Genomic DNA, 14,364 nt, shown 5'->3' on the forward strand with positions numbered 1-14,364 from the left:
CCCCACCCACACCTCCACAAGTAGGTAGAAGACCATTTGAATCTTTGTTGATTCCTGCCTTCCTCACACTCAAAGGAAGTATCAAAGACAAGGAGGTGGCCCCGCAGAGTCCCCGAGAGTAGGGATGAGGGTTGTGGGGAGGAGGTGGGATGGCAGGGTTTTGTGACTGTCCTTGGCTCTTCTCCCTATAGTCTTGTTGGGGCACAAATGTGTTTGGTTGGACCAATTCCCATTCTCTCTTGAGGTCTCCATTGAGACATCTCTCCCTCTGGCAGCCTTCCCTGATGCCCCAAGTTGGGAAGGAGCCCTTCTGTGCTCCACTGGCGCCGTGTACGTGCTCTGCTTGGCACTTAGGCCCCCTTAGACTTTTTCTCATGTGCTTGCCTATCCCTCCTCCGAACTGGAACCTATAGTCAAAGGATTGTGGCCTGATTATAGTTCAAGTCCCAGTGCCTACACACGGTAGACATTCACTTAATATTTCTTGAACAAATACATGAATGTCACTGTGTGTTTGGAGGTGAGGTAGGAAGAAAATATAAGGAAAAACAATAGTCACAGGTCCTTGAGGAGATGGGGGTGATTCCTCTGTAGAGGAGCGTGGCAGGTTGAGTGGAGAAGTTACCCTATTCTCCCTGGAACCTCACTAAAACAAGAAGAGAGCAAGATGGACATTCACAAGGACACAGGAGGAGAGGACACGGTAGCAACACAGTTTAGGGGAGAGGCAGATAACTACTCGTCAACCCAACCGAGCCTGAACTAAAGGGAAGCCCAGAACAGATTCACACTCAGAGATCACAGATGCCACGTTCTGAAGGGGAGGGCTGGAGACGCGGACTACCTGAAAGGCTACACAACCGAATTCGTACACCAAGTGAGACTCGAACCTGGCTGAAGGAACAAGCTGTTGTTCCAGGCCCCACGCCCCTTCTCCTGCCTGGTGGGAGGTTTACTCCGAGTCTCTGGGCTGGCAGGCCTGAAGCAGGGATGAGAGAGAGCGTGCATGCAGAAGACAGGGTTAAGTGACAGCCCCGGGCAGGCAACTGAAGTATTTCTTGTGAGGAAAACAAGCAGCACGAGAGAAAAGAGAATGGGTTGTTCAGACAACTTAAGCCCTCATCTTTCACACTCAGTAGCAGCTAATACCTAAAACTGATGAATTAACAAAAGCATAGACTTTAGAAATATGGAAGTGAATTTCAAAACAAACAAGGATGGGAAGTAGTTAACTCTTGGAAGTAGACAGAGAAATACGGGGTGAGGGTCCCATGGGAATGCTTTTGTTTTGACAGTGTTGAATGGAAGGACCTTGTTTCTGACCTTAGGGAAAAAGCATTCAATTTTTTATTAAGTGTAAGTTAGCTGTTCATTTTCATACGTAACCCCTATAAAACTGGGAAAAGTTTTGTTTTACTTGTAGCTTATTGAGGGTCATCATGAATGGTATTGAGTTTTGTCAAATACATAAAAAGCAACTATTGACACGATCTTTTGGTTTCTTTCTTTCTTAAGATGGTGAATTACTTTGATTAATTTTAGAATGTCATACCAGCCTTCCATTCCTAGGTTAGGTCCCACCTGGTCATGATGTATTATCCTTATGTATATTGCTGAATTCAGTTTGCTAATTGTGGGTTTGTGGGGTTTTTTGTTTTTGTTTGTTTTTTGGACATTTTTGTGTGTATACTTTTTTTTTTTTTTAAGATTTTATTTACTTATTTGACAGAGATAGAGACAGCCAGTGAGAGAGGGAACACAAGCAGGGGTTGTGGGAGAGGAAGAAGTACGCTCCCAGTGGAAGAGCCTGATGTGGGGCTCGATCCCAGAATGCCGGGATCACGCCCTGAGCCGAAGGCAGATGCTTAACGACTGAGCCGCCCAGGCGCCCCTTGTGTGTATACTTATTACTGATCTTGGTGTATGATTTTTTCCCCTCATGATATCTTTCTCAGGTTTTAGTATCGGTGTTAAGTTGAGATGGAAATGTTCCTTCTTTCTCTATTTTCTGAAAGAGAGATTTGTTTCATATTATTTCTTTCTAAAATCTTGGGTCCAGTTGACAATAAAGCCATCTGAACCTGGAGTTTTCTTTTGGGAAAGAGTTATAGTTTCAAGGATGATACACGTCCCCAATTTGAATTTTTATATTACAGCAGAGAAATGAAAATGAAATTTGAAAGAGAAAAGTTTCATTTTTAGAGAACATAAAATACTTAGGAATAAATTTAACAAAACACATACCTGAAAATTACACAATTTTTCTGGGAGAAGCTAGAGAATACCTAACTAGATGGAAAGATGTGCCGTAATCATTGCTGAGGAGACTAAAAATTGTTTAGAAGTCCGTTTTCCTCAAATTGAACTATACACTCAATGGAAGTGACTCAAAATCCCAACAGGCACTTCTGCAGAAATTGTTCAGTTGATTGTAAACATGTGGAAATGCAAAGGACTTAGAATACTTTAGGGTATTTCAAAAGAAGAACAAAGCTGGGGAATTTACACTACCTGAACTCAAGCTTTACTATGAAGCTAAAATCAAGGCAATGTGGTGTTGGTATAATGATAAACTGTTAAGTGGAACAAAATAGAGGATCGAGAAATAGCCCTATACTCATACAGTCATTTGATTGTCCTAAAAAACTCCAAGGCAGTTAAGGCAGGAAAGGACAGTTCTTTAAAAAAAAAAAAAAAATGGTGCTGAAACAACTGGATAAACTTGGGAAAATTAACCTCAACCTCTATCTAACACCATACCCCCAAATTAAATCACGGTGGATCAGAGATATAAAAAACCATGAAGTTTCTAGACTAAAATATGGTAGAATATCACCATGACTTTCAAATAAGCAAAAAGCCCTAACCTTAAAAAAAAAAAAAAAGATAAATCGAACTTAAATAAAACTAAAAGTTTCTCATCAAAAGATACTATTAGGATGATGAAAATGAAGTTATGACTGACATGAAATATTTATAATACGTATATCGAAAAAGGGCTTTTCTCTTAGCATATCTAAAGAACTACAACTTAATAGGATGAAAATCAAAAACAAAAAATGGGCAAAGATGTGAACAGACACTTCACAAAAGATAGACAAATGGCCAACAAACAAACAAACAAACCCAAAACCAAGTCCACAGTATGACTGTTTTAACCATATTACTTTGGGTAAGGTATGGTGATGCAGATCAAGAGAAAGTGGAGAATTTTACAATTTATTATACTCACAGTTCCCAGGGGAGAATACAGCATGCCATGTGCTGTTGCTCCGGGGAAGGGCCAGGGTCATACAGAAGGCCACAGGAGAGAGGAGAACTGTGGGCAAGCACCTATATTGCTGTTTCTGTGGGAAGGAACGAAGGAGGCAAGGTAAGCAGGCTTAGGACGGCTACTTTGAATAATTTCAGCAGGCTCTGGGGAAGAGGGGCTGTCCCTGGTTGTCTGGTACCTGGTCCTGGGGCAATTAGGGCAGGTGTATAGTGCCCTGGAGTGTGAGTGCCCAATGAGAGAGGTAATTAGGGTGTGCGCTTAACCAGCAGCTCAAGAAGGGCAACTGATTGGCCTCTAGCCAGGGTATAAAAACATTGGAGATCATACATTTGTAAAAGTGGTATTATGATGAGTCCTCAAATCACCAAGAAAAACACAAAGCAATCACAATATCAAGTACAACATATCTACTAGAATGGTTAAAATGTGAAAGACAGACAATGTCAAACGTTAACAAGGCTGTGGAGAAACTGGAACTGTCATGTATTGCTTATGAGAGTATAAGCTGGCACAACTAGTATGAAAAGCAATTTGGCATTTCTTGTAAAATTAAACATAGATCTACACTATGATCTAGTAATTTCACCCCTGGGTATTTGTACAAGAGAATAAGAAATATATACCTACAGGAAACTTGTTCAGGAATGTTTACAGCAATTTTACAGATAAGCGCTACTCAATGTAAAAAGACCACTCCCCATCCCCCCACCCCCCACCCCATCCTTGAAGCCACAAGCAACCACTAATCTACTTTCATCTCTGGAGTTCCCTATTGTGGAATTTCATCTGAACGTCATCATATAAAGTGCAGTCTTTTGTGACTGGGTTATATTTTTTTTTCACTTGGCAGAATGTTTTTCAAGGTTCATCCCAGTTATAGTGTATATCACTACTTCATTCCTTTTTATGGCTGCATGATAGCCCATTGTGTGGCTATGCTGCTGTATTTGTTTGCAAGGGCTGCTGGGACAAAGTACCACAGAGTGGTGGCTTCAACAACAGAAATGTACTTTCTCATAGTCGTACAGGCTCAGTGTCCAGCACGAATTGTCAGCGGGATTGTTTCTTCTCCCTGCATCTTCACGTGGTCTTCCTTCTGTATGGGCAAGTCTGTGTCCAAATCTCTTTTTATAAAGACACTAGTCATTGTGTCAGGGCCCACCTTCATGACCTCACCAAACCTTAATTACCTCTTTCAAGACCCAATCTCCAAATACCATCACCTTCTGAGGTGCTAGGTGCTAGGACTTCAATATATGAATTTTGGGGAGACAAATTCATCCCACAATGGCCACATTTTGTTTATCCACCTGTTGATGGACATTAAGTTATTTTCACATTTTGGCTATTGTGGATAATGCTGTTATAAAAATCCATTTACAAATTTTACTATTATTATTATTTTTTTTACAATGCAAACTCTAGTTTGATTGGTCTGTCTCATTCACAGGTAAGCCTCCTGCTCAGAGAACCAAAGGGCCAGCTAATGGTGAGGGAAGGCAGTGTCTCCAGCCTTCCAGAGTCATGGGTCTGCAGGGCTCCCCCTGTCCAATGCAATTCTCTGCCCTTGCGCCTAGGAGTAAAGAAGGGAAGAGGCTCTTTGGGTGGGTGAGTGGGAGGCAGCTATGGGGAAATTTTAGCACAGATCCCAGGGTCTGTTCTTCACAGCAGGAGGGAGTAATCACATAAAGTTTTATTACAAACTTATAATAAATGAGAGAATTATATATTATCTCACTTGTTTGGGTTTTTTCCCTTAAATTTTTTTTACCAAAAAAAAAAAAAAAAAAAAGGAGCAGGAAAGAAAAATACAGAAGGCAAATGAGCCAGATACCTGGGTTCAGATCAGAAGGGACCAGGGAGATGAGAACCAAGCTGTTACTGCTGGAACAGTAACACTGTGGCTAGCCCCAGGGCTCTCTCCACGCATCTTTGGAGAAAGGCAAGAAGCCCTAGAAGGAGAGACAAAGGTGAGAAGATGGCTGTCCCCAGACCAGCAGCAGTATCAGTCCTCTGGTGGCCACCCTGGGCAGTCAACTGAGTTGAAAATATTTGAGGTTCCCATGTTGGGGGTCAGACAAAGGGAGGAAGTGGAAAAGGATGGCACAGAGGGCTGTGAGTTCCATCAGAGTCCCTCCCTAGGACCATGGGGATCCAGGTAGGCAAAGGGAATCTGGACTCTTCCCTGTTTGTCAGCCAATTGGCTTCTTCAGGAAGCCTTCCAGCTGGTCCCCGATAGCTACAAACTTGCCCACCATGTCCCATTCTTGATGGCCAACACATTGGGGAACAGCTGACATCTCATACTCATAATGTGTGGTCATTAATACCCACCCTGGTCATTACCACCTTTCCATGCTTTTTGGCCACCATCTTCTCTAGCCTTGGCCCCAGAGAAAAAACTGCAGGGGCCACACCACTGTGCATGGAAATCCACAAGCACTGGTGTCTCACTATTGACAACTCAGTCGTGAAAGTCAGGTCCACTCTGGATGTTAAGGGTCACTGTAGAGACTCTTGTGGTGTATATTGATCAGGCTGGACCAGGTGTTCCTGTCAGGCCGCTAGGACTGTACTGTGGGGTCTGCAGAGCCCTGGAGGTAAGGGGTGCTCACCTCTTCAGGAGAAGTTTCTGAGCCATCTTCCTACAGTGTGAGTGGAGTTGCACAGGTTGGCCCTCCTCACCCATCAAAGGTACTCCACCATTTACAAGTTTTTGTGTGGATATGGTTTATATTTCTCTTGGGTATATACCCAGAAGTGGAATTACTAGGTTATGATATGGGCACACTATGTTTAATCATTTAAGGAACTGCTAGCCTGTTATCCCAAGTAACTGCACCATTTTACACTCCCACCAGCAGTGTACAAGAATTCCAATTTCTCTATATCTTCACCAACATCTATTATCTTTTTTTTTTTATTCTAGTCACCCTAATGGGTATGAAATGGTGACTCAGTGTGATTTTGATTTGCATTTCCCTGCTGGCTAATGATGTTGACCATCTTTTCATGTGCTTGCTGACCATTTTTATATTGTCCTTGGTGTAATGGTCATTCCGAATCTTTGCCAATTTTTAAATTGGGTTATTTATATTTTGATTTTTGAATTATAAGCATTTTTTCTATATTCTAGATACAAATTCTTTATCAGATATATGATTTGCAAATATTTTCTCCCATTCTGTAAGTTGTCCTTCACTTGTTTCCAAGTTTTGGGGATTATGAATAGAGCTTCTATGAACATTACTGTACAGGTTTTGGTGTGAACATAAGTTTTCATTTCTCTAGGGTAAATACCTCGGAGTGGAATTTCTAAGTCATATGGTGTACATTTAATCCTATAAGAAACTGCCAAGAAGGGACTTCTGGAATGGTGCAGTAAGGATCTCAGTAAATCTTCTCCCTTCACAGATTTTTAAAAAAAGCAAAAAAAGTTACCATTTTAGAACACTATAAATTAACTGAACTTATATGACAAACTAAAAGGCATTTACTGAGGAAACACTACTGAACCTCAAAAAGAACAGTGGTATGTGCTACCTTGGGTCACTCATTCCTTCTGAACCAACGCTAAAAACTGCAGAAACCGTGAAGTCTGGCAGCCATCAGAGGGGACTCACCTGATTTGAAACTCTGGAAAAGGTCTATCCTCAGGGCATTTGAAAACAATAGCAAGAGGTGTCACTCTTTGAAGGTCAGCATCACATCTGCCTAGGGCTGTGAAATCGGCTGGGAGAACTGGAAAATAAGACAGTGACAGGGGACTTTGAAAAGTTCTGACAGGGACACCTGGATGGTGGAGTAGGGGTTGGGCCACCAACTCTTGGTTTCATCTCAGGGTTGTGAGATCAAGCCCTGATGTCGGGCTGCATCCTGGTTTGTTGTCTGTGTTTTTGTTTTCTTTTATCTCAAGGTATTTTCTAATATCCCTTGTGATTTCTTCTTTAACTCATTAGTTAAGAGTGTATTGATTAATTTCCACATATGTGTTGATTTTCCGGTTTTCCTTATGCTATTGAATTCTTGTTTCAATCTTTTAGATTTTATTTATACTTGTTCTGTGGCTTAGCATATGGTCTATCCTGAAGAATATTCCATGTGCACTTGACAAAAATGTATTCTATTGTTGGGTGGAGTGTTCTGTATATCTGTCAGGCCTAACTGGTCTACAGTATTGGTCAAGTCCTCTATTTTGTTATTGATCGTCTGTCTGGTTGTTCTATATATTCTTGAAAGTAGGGTACTGAAGTCTCTCCCTTCAATTCTGTTAATATTTGCTTCATGTATTTCAGAGCTCTGATGTTTGCCATACCTATGTCTGTAATTGATATATCTTCTTGGTATATTGACCTCATTATCGTTTTATTATATAATGTCCTTCTTTGTCTCTTGAAACAGTTTTTAATTTAGTCTATTTTGTGTATTAGCATAGCCATTCCTGCTCTATCTTGGTAATTATTTGCAATATCTTTCCCAATCATTTCATTTTCAACCTATGTGTCTCTAGATCTAAAGTGAGTCTCTTGTAGACAACATATAGTTGGATTCTGTTTTGTTTTATATCCCTTCTGCCAATCTATGTCTTTTGGTTGGGAAGTTTGATCCCTTTAAATTTAAAGCATTTACTGATAATGACTTACTTTTGCTATTTTGTTGTTTACTATATCTTATAACTTTATTGTCCCTCATTTTCTCCATTATTGCCTTCCTTTGTATTTGATTTTTTTATAGTGACACATTTTTATTCTCTTCTCAGTCACTATATATTTGTTCAAGTTTTTATTTAAATTCCAGTTAGCATACAGTGTAATATTAGTTTCGAGTGTAGAATTTAGTGATTCATGACTTACATACAATACCTCATGTTCATCACAAGTGCCCTATTAACCCATCACCCATTTAATCCAGCCCCCCTTCCCTCCAGTAACCCTCAGTTTGTCCTCTATAGTTAAAAAAAATACGGAATGCTTCATGAATTTGTGTGTCATCCTTGCACAGGGGCCAGGCTAATCTTCTCTGTATTTTTCCAATTTTAGAATATGTGCTGCCAAAGCAAGCACCCATTCACTACTTTTAAATTTATTTTCTTAAGAGATTCTCTAAAGCATACCATATACATCTTTTTTAAAGATTTTTATTTATCTGAAAAATAAAGAGAGCAAGAGAGCAAGCACAAGTTGGTGGGGGGGGGGAGCAGAGGCAGAGAGCGAAGCAGACTCCCTGCTGAGCAGGAAGCCTGATTCAGGGCTTGATCCCAGGACCCTGAGATCATGACCTGAGCTGAAGGCATACACTTAACTGACTGAGCCACCCAGGTGCCCTGCATACCATATACATCTTAATGTAGAATTGACTTCAGAGTTATAGCAACTTAATTCTATTGACTTATATAAATGTTATTCCTTTATAGTTCCATTCCATCCTCCCACTTTCTGTGCTTTTATTGTTATACATATCTATATATGCTACAAATCCTGAGATCAAAACACATCTCAAAGACTGACCTTAAAAACTAGCCCTTCCAGAATTAAATTGGATCAGACTACTGAGCAATTTACGCCTCCAAGAAATTGTTGGAAACAGCAGAGCAATCAGCAGGAAATCAGTGGAGCCTAATGAGCTGGAAATAATACCAAATGAGGCAGATTGCTTCACAGAGAGATCAGGGGAAAAGACAGTTAGAGACTCCTGTCATCCCAGGTGACTGAGAACACACCCAAGCACAACACTAAATGCTTCACACCGCAAAGGCAAATGGACTTCACTAAAATAGTCTTCACTAAACAAAATAGCCTTCACTAAAACAAATAAGCACAAAACAACAAAAGCAAGTTTTGGGGGTGGGAAGAAGGATTGGTATTCAGAATTGCTACAATATGGTACCTAGTATGTCCAGTTTTCAGCAAGAAAAAGGGCCAAGAACAAAGGAAGATACAAAGACAATGTTTCATCAAGTAGAGAATATCAATACAGAGACAGAAATAATAAAAAGAACCAAATGGTAATTCTGGAGTTGAAGAATGCCATAACTAACATTAAAAAAAAAAATCACAAGAGCTAACCAGTAGATTTGAATTGGCAGAAAAATCAGAAAACTTGCAGATAGATAGATATTATACAATCTGAAAAACAGAGAAAATAGAATGAAGTAAAATGGACAGAGACTCAGCTGAATTTGGGACATCTTTAGATGCAACAACATATATTTAATGAGAAAACCAGGAGAGAAAAAAGAAATGAGGAGGAAAATATTTAAAGAAATAATGGCTAAAACCATCCCCAATTAAAAAAAATTTTTTTATTTATGAGACAGAGGGAAAGAGAGGAGGGACAAGCAGACTCTGCACTGAGTATGCAGCCCAACATGGGGGCTTGATCTCAGGACCCTGAGATCATGACCCGAACCAAAACCAAGAGTTGGACGCTTAACTAACTGGGCCACTCGGGCACCCCAAATCATCCCCAATTTTTTGACAAGCATTAATCTATACATACCAGAAGCTCAAGAAACTCCCAGGAGGATGCGAGCAGACGCCCACAGATACATCATGGTAAAAATGCTGAAAGTCAAAGACAAGGAGAATATCTTGAAAGCAGCAAGAGGAAATCAATGTTATCACTCACAAAGGTACCCCAATAAGATTAAGAGCATGCTTCTCATCAGAAACAATGGAGGACATAAGGCAGTGGGATAACATATTCAAATTGCCCAAAAGGAAAAACCCTACCAACCAATCTTATAACCAGCAAAATTATCTTTCAAAAATGATGGTAGGGGCACCTGGGTGGCTCAGTTGGTTAAGCGTCTGACTCTTGATTTTGGCTCAGGTCATGATCTTGGGGTTGTGAGATCGAGCCCTGTGTTGGGCTCTATGCTGGGTGTGGAGTCTGCTCTCTCCCCGTCTCTCTCTCCTTCTGCCCCTTCCCTAACTCCTCCCTCTCAAAAAATATGATGATAAAATAGATATTTCCAGGAAATAAAAACAGAAAATTCATTCCTACCTGGCTTACCTTAAAAGAAATACTGAAGAATATTCTTCAAGTTGAAACAAAGTAATTTTGGACAGAAATTCAAAATCAAATAAAACAAAGAGTAGTAAAAGTAATTATCACACAGTATAGCTTCATACTTCTTCCTAGGAGATTTAAAAAGTTGTATGGAAAAATCTTTATGTAATTGTACCACTGGCCTTAAAATATATAGAAACTAGGGGCGCCTGGGTGGCACAGCAGTTAAGCGTCTGCCTTCGGCTCAGGGCGTGATCCCGGCTCTTCCGCTATGAGCCTGCTTCTTCCTCTCCCACTACCCCTGCTTGTGTTCCCTCTCTCGCTGGCTGTCTCTATCTCTGTCGAATAAATAAATAAAATCTTTAAAAAAAAAAAATAAAATAAAATAAAATAAAATAAAATATATAGAAACTAGCTCATTCCCCAGGTGTGTATGATGAAATAGCTATCCTATGGTTTTGGTTATTATTTTTAATCAAGAGGAATTATTTGCTTTAACATTGCCCTCAGCCTTGAATTTTCCCATACTGTCAAATAAAATCAGTTCCTTTGGAGAGAACTTTAGAGTTCTTTTCTTACAGACTGCTACACCCTCTGGGCAAAAATCTCTGAACCACTCTTCTGGGCATTGTGCTTGGTGGTAGCCTCTATTCTCATCCTGCCTCTGTTGGTGTGGAATCGGTCCTAAATGTGAGCTGAGGACAATCAGGGTCCCAGTATTCTGGGCTCACTCTGCCTGAGTAGAGTATCCCATCTATGTAGGGTAGGGGCTGGTGGAGGAAGTCCCAAACTACTCAACTCCTCATTTAGGCTCTTCAACTGAGTTGGTAAGGATGAGAAACACTTGCAGCCTCCCCCTTCTTTGAGATATGGTAACCCTTGACTGAGAGCTGGAGGGAGAGGGAGCTCCATCTTCTTGGTCACACCTACCTACAGTGAAGCTTCTATCAAGGGGAGCTGCAGAGTGGAGGAGACAACAGGTCACATTTTAAATGCCAAACTCTCACTGTTCTTTCCAAGTTTCAGTAAAAAAATTTTTGATAAATATTTCACTTGCTGTATGCCCTTAGGATATGTTTCAGACTTTAAATATTTAGTTGTTGTGGGATTTTAAATTTTATTTTCCAGCTTTACTTCTTTTACTTGGGAATGGGTCTACAGAGATGATCTGGAAGTGGAACATAAGATCTTAGATCTTTTCTTATCTAAGACCTATAAACTTCAGACTTATTCTTGGCATACAGATGGCTTACAATAAAAAACCAATACCAAAGCCAAAAACCAAAACCTAAAAATAAACAAATAACCTCCAAAACAAAACAGCAAACCCTGGGGAAGGGAGAGAATCTGATTTCCAGAGTTACCACATTTATTAGAGTCCAATGGTCAGTTTAAACAACAATATCAAAATCAAAAGGCATACAAAGAAATAGGAAAGTGTGAAGCATTCAAAGAAAATACAAATTAATCAACAGAAACTGTCCCTGAAAAAGAACTAATGGCAGATATACTAGACAAAGACTTTAAAACAACTGCCTTAAAGATGCTCAAAGAACTAAAGGAAAATGTGGAGAAAGTCAAGAAAATAATGTGTGAACAAAATGGAAATATCAATAAAGAGATGGAAATCTAAAAAAGACAAAAGAAATTCTGGAGCCGAAAAGTACTGAGATGAAAAATTCACTAGAGTGATCCAAAGGCAGACTTGAGCAAGCAGAAGAAAGCCTCAGGGAACTTGAATATAGAACAATGAAAAGTATTGGGTATGAGGAACAGAAAGAAAAAATATTAAGGAAAAGCAAACAGCCTAAAGGACCTCTGGGACACCATCAAGGGACCAAATATGCATCATGGGAGTCCCAGAAGGAGAAAAGGGGGGGGGGGGGAAAGGCAGGAGAAATCTGAAGAGATTATTTGAAGAAATAATGTTGAAAACGCCCCAAATTTGATTAAAGACATAAACATACACATCCAAGAAACACAACAAACTCCATATAAAATGAAGTAAGAGATCCCTACTTGTGTCAACTATATTTCAATTTAAAAAATAATTCATAAAAAGAGATCCACAAGACACATTACAAACTTTCAAAAGACAGTCTTGAAAGTGACGAGAGAAGTGAATCATTACATACAAGGGATACTCGACAAGACTATCAGATTTCTCAGCAGAAATTTTGGAGGCCAGAAGACTGTGGGTCAATATATGCAAAACGCCAGAGAACAGTCCTATATCCAGCAAAACTGCCCTTCAAAATTAAGAGAAATTAAGACATTCCCAGATCAACAAAAGTCAAAGGAGTTGGTGCTCACAAACCCAGCCTGCAAGAAATGTTCAAGGGAGTCTTGCAAGGTGAAACGAAGCATACCTGAGCAATTAGCAAACTAGTAAACAATGGTTTGTAATTGTATTTTTTGTTTTTAATGTGATTTAAAAGCTTAATGCATTTAAAGAAAAAACAATTCGTGTAAAAGCTAGCGTAGTAATTAGTGCTGACATTAAGTTTTTTGTTAATAGATAGTGTAAGTACCTGACATTAATCTTTTGGTCACTGAGGCATCCATTTCAAAAGACATCCATCTTGAATTGACATATTGCCAGCTGTTTGACACAACTACTAGCAAAACAACCAAAAAAGGAATTAGGCCACCCTTACTCATGAAGCTCCTTGTTTCAAAAAGCCCTGGGTACACCTGGGTGGCACAGCGGTTGGGCGCCTGCCTTCGGCTCAGGGCGTGATCCCGGCGTTCCGGGATCGAGCCCCACATCAGGCTCCTCCGCTATGGGCCTGCTTCTTCCTCTCCCACTCCCCCTGCTTGTGTCCCCTCTCTCGCTGGCTGTCTCTGTCTCTGTCAAATAAATAAATAAAATCTTTAAAAAACAAAAAAAAAACAAAAACAAAAAGCCCTGGGTAATCTAGATAATTGACCACTTGAGTAACCTTGCTTCTCCCTTCCAGTACCTTAATTCCCACTCAGGCTTTTAATTAGCCAATAAGGAGTGAAACTGTGAAACCCCAGACACCCCACCCTCAGTTCCTAGTAAAGGCAGAGCCCCAGGTCTGCACACTCTCTCCCTATACCTGCAACCTGTGTGGCCCTTGGATGCGCCATGTATCTTCTGGGACCTGTAATAATGCCTGTTCTTCGAAGTTCTCTGATGGTCATTGCTGAGGTATATCTTGAAATCATAAGAACCACTGGGGCTGGTCCAGCCACAACTTTGGTCCCAGTGGGGGAAATGTCTGTGAGGGCTTGCTACAAGGACTATGGGCTTGAGCAAGTGCCTCAGGCACTCCTTTTTTTCCCCCTGAGAGAGAGAGAGCGTGCGAGAGAGAGCAGGGAGGGGCAGAGGGAGAGAGAGAATCTTAAGCAGGCTCTATGCCTAGTGCAGAGCCTGATGCAGGGCTCGATCTCAGATCTCACCCTGAGATCATGACCTGAGCCGAAATCAAGAGTTGGACACCCAACCGACTGAGCCACCCAGGTGCCCTGTGCCTCAGGCATTCTTAGCCAAATCCATCATTATCAATAGGCTGGGAATAGCTGGACATCTAATATTACTGTAACTTTGGTTTTTACTCTGAATCTTATTGTCTATATTAAGAAACAAATCAGTCTCTTTTAGAGACTAATGCATTTAAAAGATTATTAGCTCATGTTTTGGGGCACAAAATGTATGAAGACATAATTATGTGACATTAACAACCAAAAGAGATGGACACAGAGCTGTAAAGGTGCAGTTTTTGTATCTTATTGAAATTAAGCTGGTATAAATTCAAATTAGGATGTTAAATATAATCCCCATGGTAACTACAAAGAAAATATACACAAAGGAAAATGAGAAAAAAAATTTAAACATTCCTGTGCCAAACACAAACAAACACAAAAAAAACACAAAAAAAACCTAAACACAAAAGACAGTAATGCAGGAAGTGAGGAACAACAACAACAAATCCATAAAGCATATAGAAAGCAAATAACACAATGATAGAAGTAAGACCCTCCTTATCAGTAGTTACTTTAAGTGTAAATGGATTAAACTTTTCCAATCAAAAGACAGTAATTGGTAGAACGGA

At 40.2% G+C, this 14,364-nt stretch overlaps 1 non-coding gene across 1 annotated transcript; it reads right to left on the minus strand.

Annotated features, from left to right (window-relative positions):
- Positions 1-8,230: 8,230 nt before the first annotated feature.
- LOC113243653 (U6 spliceosomal RNA) lies at positions 8,231-8,337 on the minus strand. The gene has a single exon (XR_003312191.3). It is a non-coding gene; the product is annotated as a U6 spliceosomal RNA (small nuclear RNA).
- Positions 8,338-14,364: the final 6,027 nt, after the last annotated feature.

Source organism: Ursus arctos, unplaced genomic scaffold (assembly GCF_023065955.2).
Source record: "Ursus arctos isolate Adak ecotype North America unplaced genomic scaffold, UrsArc2.0 scaffold_19, whole genome shotgun sequence".
Taxonomy (NCBI): Eukaryota; Metazoa; Chordata; class Mammalia; order Carnivora; family Ursidae; genus Ursus; species Ursus arctos.